The sequence below is a fragment of the Pseudophryne corroboree genome, chromosome 5, assembly GCF_028390025.1.
Source record: "Pseudophryne corroboree isolate aPseCor3 chromosome 5, aPseCor3.hap2, whole genome shotgun sequence".
Lineage (NCBI taxonomy): Eukaryota > Metazoa > Chordata > Amphibia > Anura > Myobatrachidae > Pseudophryne > Pseudophryne corroboree.
The window spans coordinates 406,489,300-406,503,045 of record NC_086448.1 but is presented as its reverse complement, the minus strand read 5'-3'; the positions used below and the strand labels follow the sequence as shown (position 1 = coordinate 406,503,045).

The window sequence follows — 13,746 nt, the reverse complement described above, 5'->3', positions numbered from 1 at the left end:
AGATGATGGCGGGGCAGGTTCAGGAGTGTTTGCTGGTGCTCCAGTCTTCGGCACGCGGTGGCTGAATGCGGAAGGTGGCCCGCAATTCTTTGGGACACCGACAGCATCTTTTGCACGGCCGTCGTTTTTAAAAAAAATTCTGCACCACCAAATTCAATGTATGTGCAAAACATGGGACGTGCTGGATTTTGCCCAATTGTAATGCACGCACAATATTGGTGGCGTTGTACGATGTCACAAATCACCAGGAGAGTCCAATTGGGGTAAGCCATTCTGCGATGATGTTCCTCAGTTTCCGTAAGAGGTTGTCAGCTGTGTGCCTCTTATGGAAAGTGGTGATACAAAGCGTAGCCTGCCTAGGAATGAGTTGGCATTTGCGAGATGCTGCTACTGGTGCCGCCGCTACTGTTCTTGCTGCGGGAGGCAATACATCTACCCAGTGGGCTGTCACAGTCATAGTCGTGAGTTTGCCCTGCTACACTTGTCCGTGGTTAAGTGGACATTGGGTACAACTGCATTTTTTAGGACACTGTCTTTTTCTGACGTCTGTGTACATTCTCGGTATCGCCTGCCTAGAGAAGTGGAACCTAGATGGTATTTGGTACCAGGGACACACTGCCTTAAGAAATTCTCTAATTCCCAAAGAATTAACGCTGGATACCAGAGGCACGTCTAACACCAATACAGCTGCCAAGGCCTGAGTTATCCGCTTTGCAACAGGATGACTGCTGTGATATTTCATCTTCCTTGCACATTGCTTACTGGAAGTAGTACAAGTGGTCTTCCGACTTCCCCTCTGGGATGAAGATTGACTCCCAGCAGCAACAACAGCAGCACCTGCAGCAGTAGGCGTTACACTCAAGGATGCATCGGAGGAATCCCAGTCAGGAGAGGACTCGTCAGACTTGCCAGTGACATGGCCTGCAGGACTATTGGCGTTCCTGTCTAAGGGGGAAATTTACGTTGGTGGTGTGGTTTGCAGAAGCTTGGGTATAAGAGGTAGGGATTTAGTTGTAAGTGGACTGCTTCCGCTGTCACCCAAAGTTTTTGAACTTGTCAATGACTTCTGATGAATGCACTCCAGGTGACGTATAAGGGAGGATGTTCCTAGGTGGTTAACGTCCTTACCCCTACTTATAACAGCTTGACAAAGGCAACACATGACTTGACACCTGTTGTCCGCATTTCTGTTAAAATAATTCCACACCGAAGAGGTGATTTTTTTTGTAATTTGACCAGGCATGTCAATGGCCATATTCATCCCACGGACAACAGGTGTCTCCCCGGGTGCCTGACTTAAACAAACCACCTCACCATCAGAATCCTCCTTGTCAATTTCCTCCTCAGCACCAGCAACACCCATATCCTCATCCTGGTGTACTTCAATTTGACTATCAGGAACTGGACTGTGGGTGCTCCTTTTAGCACTTGCAGGGGGCGTGCAAATGGTGGAAGGCGCCACCTCTTCCCGCCCAGTGTTGGGAAGGTCAGGCATCGCAACCGACACAATTGGACTCTCCTTGGGGATTTGTGATTTAGAAGATCGCACAGTTCTTTGCTGTGCTTTTGCCATCTTAAGTCTTTTCATTTTTCTAGCAGGAGGATGAGTGCTTCCATCCTCATGTGAAGCTGAACCACTAGCCGTTCCTTGCCACTCCGTGTCGTAAATGGCATATTGGCAAGTTTACACTTCTCCTCAGACGCTTTTAATTTTGATTTTTGGGTCATTTTACTGAACTTTAGTTTTGTGGATTTTACATGCTCTCTACTATGACATTGGGCATCGGCCTTGGCAGACGACGTTGATGGCATTTCATAGTCTCGGCCATGACTAGTGTCAGCAGCTTCAGCATGAAGTGGATCTTGATCTTTCCCTATTTTACCCTCCACATTTTTGTTCTCCATTTTTTAATGTGTGGAATTATATGCCAGTAATATATCAATAGCAATGGCCTACTGTACTGTACTATATGTATACTGCTGGTCACCAAAATGCAGCACTGTCCTACTATATACTGCTTACAATAATGCAGCACAGATATGGATAGTATACTTGACACAGAGCTGCAAGATACAGCAATGGCCTACTGTACTGTACTATATGTATACTGCTGGTCACCAAAATGCTGCACTGTCCTACTATATACTGCTCACAATAATGCAGCACAGAAATGGATAGTATACTTGACACAGAGCTGCAAGATACAGCAATGGCCTACTGTACTGTACTACTATAATTATATTATATACTGATGGTCCCCACAATGCAGCACACTGAGCACAGATATGGAGCGTTTTCAGGCAGAGAACATAGATATTTGCAGCACACTGAGCACAGCTATTTGCAGCACACTGAGCACAGATATTTGCAGAACACTGAGCACAGATACGGAGCTTTTCAGAGAGAGAACGCAGCCATGTCCTCTCCGTTCAATCGCCAATGCACGAGTGAAAATGGCGGTGACGCGCGGCTCTTTATATAGAATATGAATCTCGCGAGAATCCGACAGCGGGATGATGACGTTTGGGCGCGTCCGGGTTAACCGAGCAAGGCGGGAAGGTCCGAGGCTGCCTCGGAACCGTGTAAAATAGGTGAAGTTCGGGGGGGGGGGGGGGGGGGGGTGTTCGGATCTTGATGAACCGAACCCGCTCATCTCTAGTATAATGTGCTTTACTTGGTGCGATGTGTATAATGTGCGTTACTTGGTGCAATGTGTATAATGTGCTCTGCTTGGCGCAAATTGTATAACGTGCTCTACCTGGCGCAATGTGTAAAAATGTTCTTTACCTGGTGCAATGTGTATAATGTGCTCTACCTGGTGCAATGTGTATAATGTGCTCTACCTGGTGCAATGTGTATCATGTGCTCTACCTGGCACAAAGTGTATAACGTGCTCTACCTGGTGCAATGTGTATAACATGCTCTGCCTGGTGCAATATGTATAATGTGCTCTACCTGGCGCAAAGTATATAACATGCTCTACCTGGTGCAATGTGTATAACATGCTCTGCCTGGTGCAATATATATAATGTGCTTTACCTGGTGCAATGTGTATAATGTGCTCTGCCTGGTGCAATATGTATAATGTGCTTTACCTGGTGCACTGTGTATAATGTGCTCTGCCTGGCGCAAAGTGTATACCATGCTCTACCTGGCACAAAGTGTAGAACGTGCTCTATCTGGCGCAATATGTATATAACATGCTCTACCTGGCGCAGTGTGTATAGGAGGTTCTACCTGGTGCAATGTGTACAAGCAGCACTACTGTGTGGTGTAATGTGAATTGGCACTATTATGTGGCCACGCCCCATCCCCGTGAAGCCATGCCCCTAAAATTTCCATGCATACATGTGGTTAGGCCTTCTGAGCAATAATCCCACCCACTTCACAGACTCCACCCCCTCAACAGACCCCACCACTATTAGGGCCTCTTCAATACATTTCCCGGGCTGTTTTTTTATCCCTATCCGCCCCTGGGTGCTAGCGTGCATAAAACGGGGAATTGAGACAAGGGACGAGGATGTAATTCTGCCACTGTACAAATCATTGGTACGTCCGCACCTGGAATATTGTGTTCAGTTTTGGGCACCACTGTATAAAAAAGATATCAGTGCACTCGAAAGGGTTCAAAGGCGAGCTACTAAATTGATTAAAGGGCTAGAAGGACTGGATTACGATGAAAGGCTTACTAAGATGAATATGTATACACTGGAAAAGAGGCATCTAAGGGTAGACATTATTAATATCTTTAAATATGTAAAGAGCATTACAAAGAGTTATCACAGGAATTATTTATTAAAAGAACTCTGTTTAGGACACGTGGGCACTCGTTGAGGCTGGAGGGAAAAAAATTCCGTACACAACGGAGGAAAGGATTCTTTACTGTTAGGGCAATAAGGATTTGGAATTCCTTGCCAGAGAAAGTGGTAATGGCAGACTCTGTAAATGCATTTAAAAAAGGATTGGATAAATTTCTGACTGAAAAGGATAACCAAGCTTATAACATTTAAAATATTGACGTTTTTAATCCCGGTGTAACATGACTATAGTTGTTAACTAGTCATAAAAACATTCTTCAGCAGGTACAGTAAAATCAACTCAACTTAATACAGAATACAGGTTGAACACGATGGGCATTTTGCCTCTTTTCAACCTCAATTACTATGGGGGTCATTCCGAGTTGTTCGCTCGTTGCCGATTTTCGCTATGCTGCGATTTGTTGCTAATTGCACATGCGCTTAGTTATTTAACTAAAAACTTAGCAGTTTTGCTGTGGATCCTGCCGCGCTTTTCAGTCGCACTGCTGATCGTGAATGATTGACAGGAAAGGGGCGTTTCTGGGTTGTAACTGAGCGTTTTGCGGGAGTGTGCAAAAAAACGCAGGCGTTTCAGGGAAAAACGCAGTAGTGTCTGGAGAAACGGGGGAGTGGCTGGCCGAATTCAGGGCGTGTTTGTGATGTCAAACCAGGAACTAAACGGACTGAGCTGATCGCAATCTGTGAGTAGGTCCGGAGCTACTCAGAAACTGCAAAGAATTATTTAGTATCAGTTCTGCTAATCTTTCGTTTGCTGTTCTGCTAAGCTAAGATACACTCCCAGAGGGTGGCGGCCTAGCGTGTGCAATGCTGCTAAAAGCAGCTAGCGAGCGAACAACTCGGAATGAGGGCCTATGTTACTATGTAAATGTTAACCATATAATAATTTTGGGTTTGCAAGTTTTGCAGAAGATAGGGGATATCCTTGCACCCCCTGGCTCATGACTCCTTATAGCACACCAACACCAGGACCACAATCTGCATTTACAGGTGGTGGAGTGCACAATTGACCTATTAAAAGGCCGGTTTTGGATGCTTCACCGCACTGGTGGCAACCTCATGTATTCTCCGGAAATGGTTAGTAAGTAAGTCCTGTGTGCAATACTGCACAATATTGCTATAAACAGTCATGTGGACCTGGCCCGACAAGAAATTGTGGCCCCAGAGGATGAGGAGCCAGGGGGTTGACCTTTTCTGGGGCCTTGGCCATGAAACCCAATGCGGCCATGCCAGAAAAACAGAATAGTTGCACAATATTTTAGTTATACTTCCCCCAGCACCCTGAATGATAACAGTAACCAGATATAAATCCCACATAATATTAGTATTCAGAGATCTTCGTTACACATATTGGCGCAAATGTGTGCATAAGCCCCAAAGCGGCATCAAGGCATCTTTGTATATTTGGGGTCCCTAGCGCTATATCTAGGTGCAGGATGTGGCACCCCAAAACACCAGCATAAGCCAGAAAGCCCAGGGTAGCATACCAGTGAAAAAACTATAGTGTTAATAAATTAGTATTTAGGAAGCCGAATCTATAGAGAAAGTGATACAAAAATGAAATGTAATTAAAATAGAGAAATAGTGTTAAAAAAATGAATAAGTGAAAAGTGTTAATAGAATGTAAAGGTATGCCACACTAAGGCCATCCAGCTCAGTCAGTCCAGAGGCACCACACCCCACACCTCCATTACCCCAATCTGGGTCTATGATTAACCAGCAAGGAGCCACATGATAATGGCTCCTTACTACAATATGTCTACGCTAAGAGCTACCTAACTTGGAGCAACCCCATAATGCTCCATGTGGCATGTCAGGGCCTGCACCTCCTCCTAATGCAGGAACCTCTCTGCCTCTCTTTGTGAGAGGCATATGTGTAGTTTGTTTGACAAGCATTAATGTGTCCTAACAAAATTATTGTTTTTCTAAAAAAAGGTAATTTTTTTTCTCTTTTTCTTTAAATACATATAATCAAACTAACAAATTAATCCTGAAATGTTTAGTTGACTGAGGAACAGAGAGTATTTTGCGATTTTAGCAGCTACAGTAGCGTACCCTCGCAATTGCGTTCGCAACTGAGAACACAACATACTGTCAATGTCCATTAATAGCAATAAAGCTTATTTGTATTCATGTGCATCACAGCTGTCGACCAATCAACAGCAGGCAGACAGTATAAATAATAGCTATTATGATTAATATTCCATTGGCACCATGCGAGCTGCCACTTTCAGTATTAGGGCTCCTCACATCCATAATGGACCGACGCATAGGCCGCACGGGCCCTTATATATCTAACGAGGGTCCACACCAGGCGGATCATTGTGCAACTTGAGCAGTGGTTGTCAGACCTCCGCCGCCGACAGTGGCGTTTGCTGGCACAACTACGCCAGCAAATATAGGAATGTAAGTAATGCATACTGTAACATTTGTGTGTGCATGAGTGTTTGTTTAGTTAAATGGATAGTAATATTTGCATCCATAAGTGTGTGTATGTTGTTTAGCCTGTAGATAGTGATAATGTATATAGGTATGCATGGATGTTTGTATGCATGTATACAGTATGTGTGTGGGTTCTATATTTACTAATTTACAAACAGTGGATATGACTCATGTACATGTTATATTATTTTTTTAATTACAATTTTTTTTTCAAAGAAGGATAATTATAATGTGTTTTAAATGGCAAATAAAACATAAAAAAGGATATTTTTTGTGCATTCTAGAGTAGCTAATGTGTATTATAACTGAAAAAAACCCATAAGCTTCATAATGAAAAATTATAACTGTGTTCCTCTCTCCTTAGGTAGAGCACAAAGGAGGAATGGGAGTCCACATCCAGAACAGTGATCCAGTCCCTTCCCCCACCAAACTCCATCCCCTCTCCAGCTCCATCCCCCTCTCAAACTTCATCCCCCCTCAAGCTCCATCCCCCTCAAACTCCATCCCTCTCAAGCTCCATGCCCTCCTCAAACTCCATACTCCTCTCAATCTTCAGCCCCCTATCAACCTCCCTCTCCCCCTCAAACTTCCTCCTTCACTCAAACTCCCTCTTCCCCTCAACCTCCATCCCCCACTCGAACACCATCCACCCATGAATTGCCCACCCCCTCTCAATCTGATCCTCCTTCCCCTATCCAACCTCTGTCCCCCTTTCAAGCCCTTCCTCAGCTAACCTCCCACCCCCTTTCAAGCCTCATCCCCCATCCAACCTCCCACCCCCTTTCAAGCTCCTTCCCCATTCAACCTCCATCCCCCTCTCAAGACGAAATGCAGCCACCACCAGAGGAAGAAGAGTAGGATAAGTGGGCGGCTCTGGTTGAAAGTAATCACATTTTTTTTATAATTAATTGAATGTAGCTTTATTATGTTTTTTTTTAACATACTAACGCATGTGTCTTCAACCTGTGTCCCTCCAGCTTCTGTGGAACTACACATCCCAGCATTCCCTGCCACAGTTTTGCTATTAAGGCATCTTATCACTGAGCCAGGGCATGCTTGGATGTGTAGTTCCACAGCAGCTGGAGGGACACAGGTTGAAGACACATGTACTGCAACAGATTACATTAATACATTCAATTATTAGAAAACTGGGTCATAACAGACAAGGGGGACATTTACTAAGCAGTGATAAGAGCCAGTGGAGAAGATCAAATGGCAACCAATCAGCACAGACGTAACATCTAGAATTTGCATACTATAAAATTATACAGAGCTGCTGATTGGTTGATGGGGCAACTTCTCCACTGGCTCACTTCTCCGCTCTTATCACTGCTTAGTAAATGTCCCCCTTAGAGGTAGGAAGGCCCTGCTTCCAAAATTTCTAAATATATGGTATTCAGAATGAAAAACAATGCTAGGAACTAATTCTAGCACTATCACAGTGGTCCAAAAACATTGAAAATACTTTCCTGATGTCATTGTAATGACATATTAAACATTTTGAAAGTCATGTGTATTGTTGTGGAATTTATATGCCTTGTCTGAATAGTTTAATTTACAGGGTATGAATTATTGGCGTTTCTATAATGGGTGCAATGAGTGCGGTGTACACGGGCCCCTGGGTCCAGGGGGCCAACACCGCACACTGTACCCATTTAAATACTTACCTTACCAGAGTCCAGTGGCCGATGTGCATGCGTGGTAGCCAAATTGGTCTCTGGATCATGGCGAGTGCCAGGTTTCCGGAGATCTGTGCATGCGCAGTAGACTCCGGCACAATGCCAGAGTCTACAGTGTCGTTCATGGGAGGGGGTCCACCCGGACCCGGAGGTGAACACAGGCCCCCTCCTCTGTAGAAACGCCCCTGGTATGAAGGCAAAAATTGAGCCTACAGGACAGTCTTATGATGTGTGGAAGGCCATTACATAGGATGGGTAGTGGGCCAACAAACTCCTGAAAATTTGTTTGTGAAGATGACAGATGCATAATGTAGATGGCAATTGGGTGTTTTTACTAGATAAGGGGAGAGATATATGCTTATTTATGAAATATGTATGCTAATAATTGTTTGTAGACGTGAGTGTAAGTTTTTATTGGTTAAAAATCAGTTGCATATGTGAAGACAAACAGCGTTGATGCGCACACAATGACGTTGTGTTTGTAATCAGCATTGCAGTGGCATTCTAAATGGATTCTAGTGATGAGGTTTTTCTGAATACAGTATGTTATTATGTTTGTAATTTTTATTTGTCACATTCTTCCCCAGTTATTACAGACCCAGAGGTTGGAAATCGAAACAAGGCCATCCGAAAGGAACTACTTGCCATGCAGGCATACATTCTGGCCCTGCTGGAGAATGTCCAGAATTTATTACAGTTTTTTTTTCATTTTGTAAAAATTCATTATTATGTTTGTATTTTTTTTGTTATTTCAAAAAGTAAACCTTCAAAACTTAGCTATTGTGTGGTGTTTTTATTAAACATAATCTTATACATTTTTATCTGTCATTTTTCTATGTCATCTTCTGTTTTTTCAATATGTGTCTATTATCTTTTTCCTACATTGCATTTATGTGTCTTTCCTTATTTGTAATTTTTTGGGGGGTTAGTAACATCACTATTTTAAAATAGTAAATATTTTTAAAGATAGTATTATAAAATAGTATTTAGTGTATTGTGCAAATAGGACATCAAACATATTTTGAGGATACAGCATGTTTGTAGCCTTATTTGCTAAATGTCATTGAACAATTTGGTTGTCAAACTCTTCACTTGGCAGTGTTTGATCACTTAATTGGGGTGGTCTTCAGTATGCCGGCTGTCGGGATCCCGGCGCACAGTATACCGGCGCCGGAATCCCGACAGCCGGCATACCGACACTTATTCTCCCTCGTGGGGGTCCACGATCCCCTTGGAGGGAGTTTACGCGCCACCGTGCCAGCAGCGTGGCGAGCGCAGCGAGCCCGAAAGGGGCCCATTTGCGCTCACCACACTGTCGGTAAGCCAGCAGTCGGGCTCCCGGCGCCGGTATGCTGGTCGCCGGGAGCCCGACCGCCGGCATACCATACTACACCCACTTAATTGTTCAATAACATTTAGAATCCTTAGGGTGATTGGGTCAATAAACTATTATTTAAAAAATATTGTACGATTGTTTGCAAACTAGCGAATACAACGCAAATAGTAAACACCTCTTTTGTGCACTGCTGCACATTTTGTGTATTCATACGTAATACGTGCGTTTTTCTTTCTGTTCGCATGCATGCTTTCTGTTTGCACACTTGCGTACGCTGCGTGCGAATACATGGAACAGCAATCAGATCTGAATTACCTCCATGTTGGTTCACGTAGGATCGGCTCCCTCCAAGGGAGACTAAAGCAAACCCTGTGCATTCTGCAGAAGCAGTGGAGGTTTGAAATGGCAGGTTTTCTAGGTTGCACAGGTCCAGCTGGAAATCATCACTGAAAGACAGGAAGGTTTAAAATCCTCATCCGTGCGGCACTGTGGCCACTGATTATGAATAGTGGCCAGCGAGTAGGCCGGAGTCTCAATAGTGCCAGGTTCTTTCTGAACTAGCTGTACCAGGATGCGCAGCAGATAGTGGCTGCCTTCTATCAGCAGACTGATGACTAGCACTATTAGTGCTGAGACATTTATCCACACCTGTATGTCTAATTACTGTGCCTGCGTGTCCATGTTAAGTGTGGTGTCTGCCAAAATTAAAAGACACTGCTACACCATGGACCTACTTATAGTGTACCCTAATTTCTGTGACCCTGTTAAAAAAAATAAAAATAATAATACACACACACACACACACACACACACACACACACACACACACACACACACACACACACACACACACACACACACACACACACACACACACACACACACACTCAGAAAATCAGCACTCAACAGTCCATGCAGCATTCATCAGCAAAGCGGAACATAAAACTGCTGGCTGCTGATTTTTAGTGAAGGAGTGCTAGCTATTTTTCTCTCTCTCTATTTATATATATATATATGCCTGTGTGTGTGTGTTATATATATATATATATATACACACACATAAATCTATATCTACTCTCATACGAAAAAACATTTTACTGTTTACTAAGTCAAATAAATATTGAGCTAAATTAAGTAATGTAAATACAAAAATAAATGTTAGATGACTAGAAATATGATAAATGCCTGCAGTTTTAATGCAGTGTGCTGTTTATGAATGATTTCTGAAAATAAACTATTTATGCATTCTCAAAAAAGGGCAGTATTCTTGACTCATAAAATAACAGTTACAGTATATTACATGTACAAAAAGGACCTAGACAGCTGTCAGAATTCTGCAATTGATTAATACACAGAGAAATTAAAGATGACTATTTAATATAGGGGAGGATAAATAGATTGTTTTTAAATATAATTTGCTTTCAACTATCTGCCTTTTTTCAGTGAAAGTCTCTATGTAAAATATAGTAAATGGATTTAATTCTGGTAAACCAAATTAAACAGATGTAGCTGTGTTAATATTTTTACTTCTTTATTCTCCCCCTTCCTTTTAAAATATAAAAACAAAGCTGCCAGTACAAAGAAAAGGAACAAATATATGTTGGTAATTTAGTACTGTTTTGACTAACGGTTTATACTGAATACTGTACCTGATAAACCACTAATCCAATGACATGCTGTTTTCACTACACTCTTATAACAACTGTGGAAAATACTAAAATGAATTGCGTTTGCTGCAGTTAAAGTTCCATGATCTTCCTGTAATTGACAGATCAAAATACCATCTTTTTATCATAAAAAGTTTAAAACAGTTTACATACTGAAAAATAATTCACTCTCAGGTTTCTTTCAGTTACAGCTTGTACTCAACATGTCACCTACCTATCAAAGAGATATGAATCCAGTTGCTTCCTCTTCTTTCTTTTTTTCACTACTGTAGTTTCTTTTTGTTGAACGGGGAAATTCAACTATTCACTGTACTGTTTTTGTTTTTATATGTCAAAATGTGCTGTGTGCATACTTTTACTTCTGTATTACTATTACACTTCCTCTTTACATGTACTTGCAAAAAATGTTCTAAGATAATAACAAATGATTTCCCAAAAACTAGTATATACAAGGATGGTTCAGTAAATAACGTGACAAGACCTCTCATTGCATAAATGTACTCAACTCGTACATATATATGTATAATCAATAGTATGGATTTGGTACAGATTATTTTCAATACAGTCCTCATACTTGTCTAATCATTTGTTCCAATGGTACACCAAGGCATCTATCCATAGATGGAATCAGTGTCAAGGCATAGAAGCAATCAGTGTCAAGCACCTGAAGCCAAAACATGACAGCTGGCTGAAATTAATCATCTGTAGCAAGTCGACTTGCACCTAGGTGCTTTTTTAAACAGTTCAAAGTAATGGAAATTACCCTGTGTAGGAAGTATGGTCCAGTACCTCTCAATGGTGTTACCATCACAACTCACATCTGTCCTGCCATTATCAACGCCAGTGCACCAAACCCAAACATGTTTCTGTGACATGACATTATCACCATACACCTCGACAAGATGGCGATTAATTTATCTATCTATCTATCTATCTATCTATCTATCTATCTATCTATCTATCTATCTATCTATCTATCTTTTAATCAGCACACCATGGTTCCTACCAAGTTAATTTGTATTTCAGAGGGACAAAATATAGTTACTCCAACATTAATATATATATATATATATATATATATATATATATATGATGCAGAATGACCCGGCAATCATATGTCCTTAAATGAAGAGATAACTTGCTACCGGTGCCCTCCCTCTAGGTGATAGCCCAGCATAATAGAACAACAAATGGGCGGCACTTGGAGTCTTCAATTTAACAAATAAAGTGCAGTGACTTTATTGTAGACATCAACGTTTCGAGGTCTGCGCCCCGTCGTCAGGATAACAAATAGTGTACAAAACAGTGTTTAAATACCTTAACTTACAGTGGTTTTCTCCTGCCAGCTCAGACGCCGCTGCCCGGTTTCCAGCCGTGTTTCCAGGTCACTCAGGAAGTGACACAGCGCCGGTCCGCCCCGCACGCGCGCTGCAGCTATGGAAATAATCACCATGGTAACATATCAACAATTTGTGTGATTACATCAGAGGAAGTATATAGCTTCCATATAATCGTGCTTATATTCAATATTAATTAGCAGCATCATAATAGTAAAGTGCAACGTGCAAAATAAATGTACAAACACACAAACAGTGTAATAAAAACCATTAATGAGTGCAAAAAAGATATGCTGCAAATAATCAAACAATTACAATTAAAACCTGGCATCTTGTTACATGATTAATGGAGTGGTACTATTTATCTCAAACAGATATTATAATGCTAGATAATATTATATCATACTCGTATATATCGGACAATCATGGTAACTAAGAATCTAGCATAGGTAAAAAGAGATACTGATGGGGTTACAAGAAACATCTCAGATTAAGTGATTCGTTCAATCCCTTGGGATGTATCGTATTTAAACTGTGAATCCATCTGGATTCCAGTTGAAGCAACTTTTTTGACCTATCCCCTCCCCTTAACGATTTGGGAATATGGTCGATAATTTTATAACGTAACGTTGCTATGCTGTGTTTAAGTTTTGCATAATGCCAGGCAACCAGTTGTTCACTTTCCCCAGTTTTGATTGCTTCCCTAATGGCATAACGATGTTGTGCCATCCGTGTTTTAAAGGCGCAGTCTGTCTTCCCAACATAAACTAATCCACAAGGACAGTACAAGAGATACACTACGAATTTGGATTCGCAGGACAAAGGATATAATATGGAATATGATTTCCCAGTATGTGGATGTCTGAATTTATCACCTGGAGTGAGATAGCTGCATGTGGTGCAACCACTGCACCTATAGCAGCCTGGTTTCCTACTCAAGAAGTGGGATTTGGGTTGCTCAAACTCAGATATGTCAGTTTTCACCACATAGTACCTGATATTCCAGTTTCTTGCATAGCTGACCAATAATTTAGATCCAAATGCCTCACCAAGATCTTTATCTGAAGACACAATAGGCCAGTATTGTTTAACCTTTCTAGACAAATGTGTACTTTTACTGTTGAATTGAGTGACCCATGGAAATCTATTTTTAAATTGCTTTTTGTCTTTGGGTCTAAGCATTCATCACAGGTACATTTGAGGGCCTTGTTCTTAGCTAGTAATAATTCCCCTGCTGGGTACCCTCTTTCACAAAATTTTTAGTCATGTTGTTCTAGTCAGTATCTCTTATACCTGGGTCATTATTAATACGACACACCGTAGAAATTGGGAGTATGGGAGACTGTTGATGGTAGGTCTAGGGTGAAAGCTGTCAAATTTGAGGAGATTATTTCTGTTTGTTGGTTTGACATACAATGATGTACTAATGATACCACCCCTAATGGAGATTTTTACATCTAAATAGTTAA

At 41.7% G+C, this 13,746-nt stretch overlaps 1 protein-coding gene and 1 long non-coding RNA gene across 2 annotated transcripts in view; one reads left to right on the top strand and one right to left on the bottom strand.

Moving 5' to 3' along the window:
- Positions 1-8,713, top strand: part of LOC134929071 (uncharacterized) — a 36,872-nt gene extending 28,159 nt beyond the window's left edge. Inside the window, exons 2-3 of the long non-coding RNA XR_010178251.1 lie at positions 6,623-7,141; positions 8,525-8,713. This is a non-coding gene — a long non-coding RNA (uncharacterized LOC134929071). The remainder of the gene's footprint in view (positions 1-6,622; positions 7,142-8,524) is intronic.
- LOC134929070 (C-C chemokine receptor type 4-like) overlaps positions 1-11,228 on the bottom strand; it is a 111,221-nt gene extending 99,993 nt beyond the window's left edge. Inside the window, exon 1 of the mRNA XM_063924912.1 lies at positions 11,155-11,228. The gene's annotated coding sequence lies outside the window, so the exon portion shown is untranslated. The remainder of the gene's footprint in view (positions 1-11,154) is intronic.
- Positions 11,229-13,746: the final 2,518 nt, after the last annotated feature.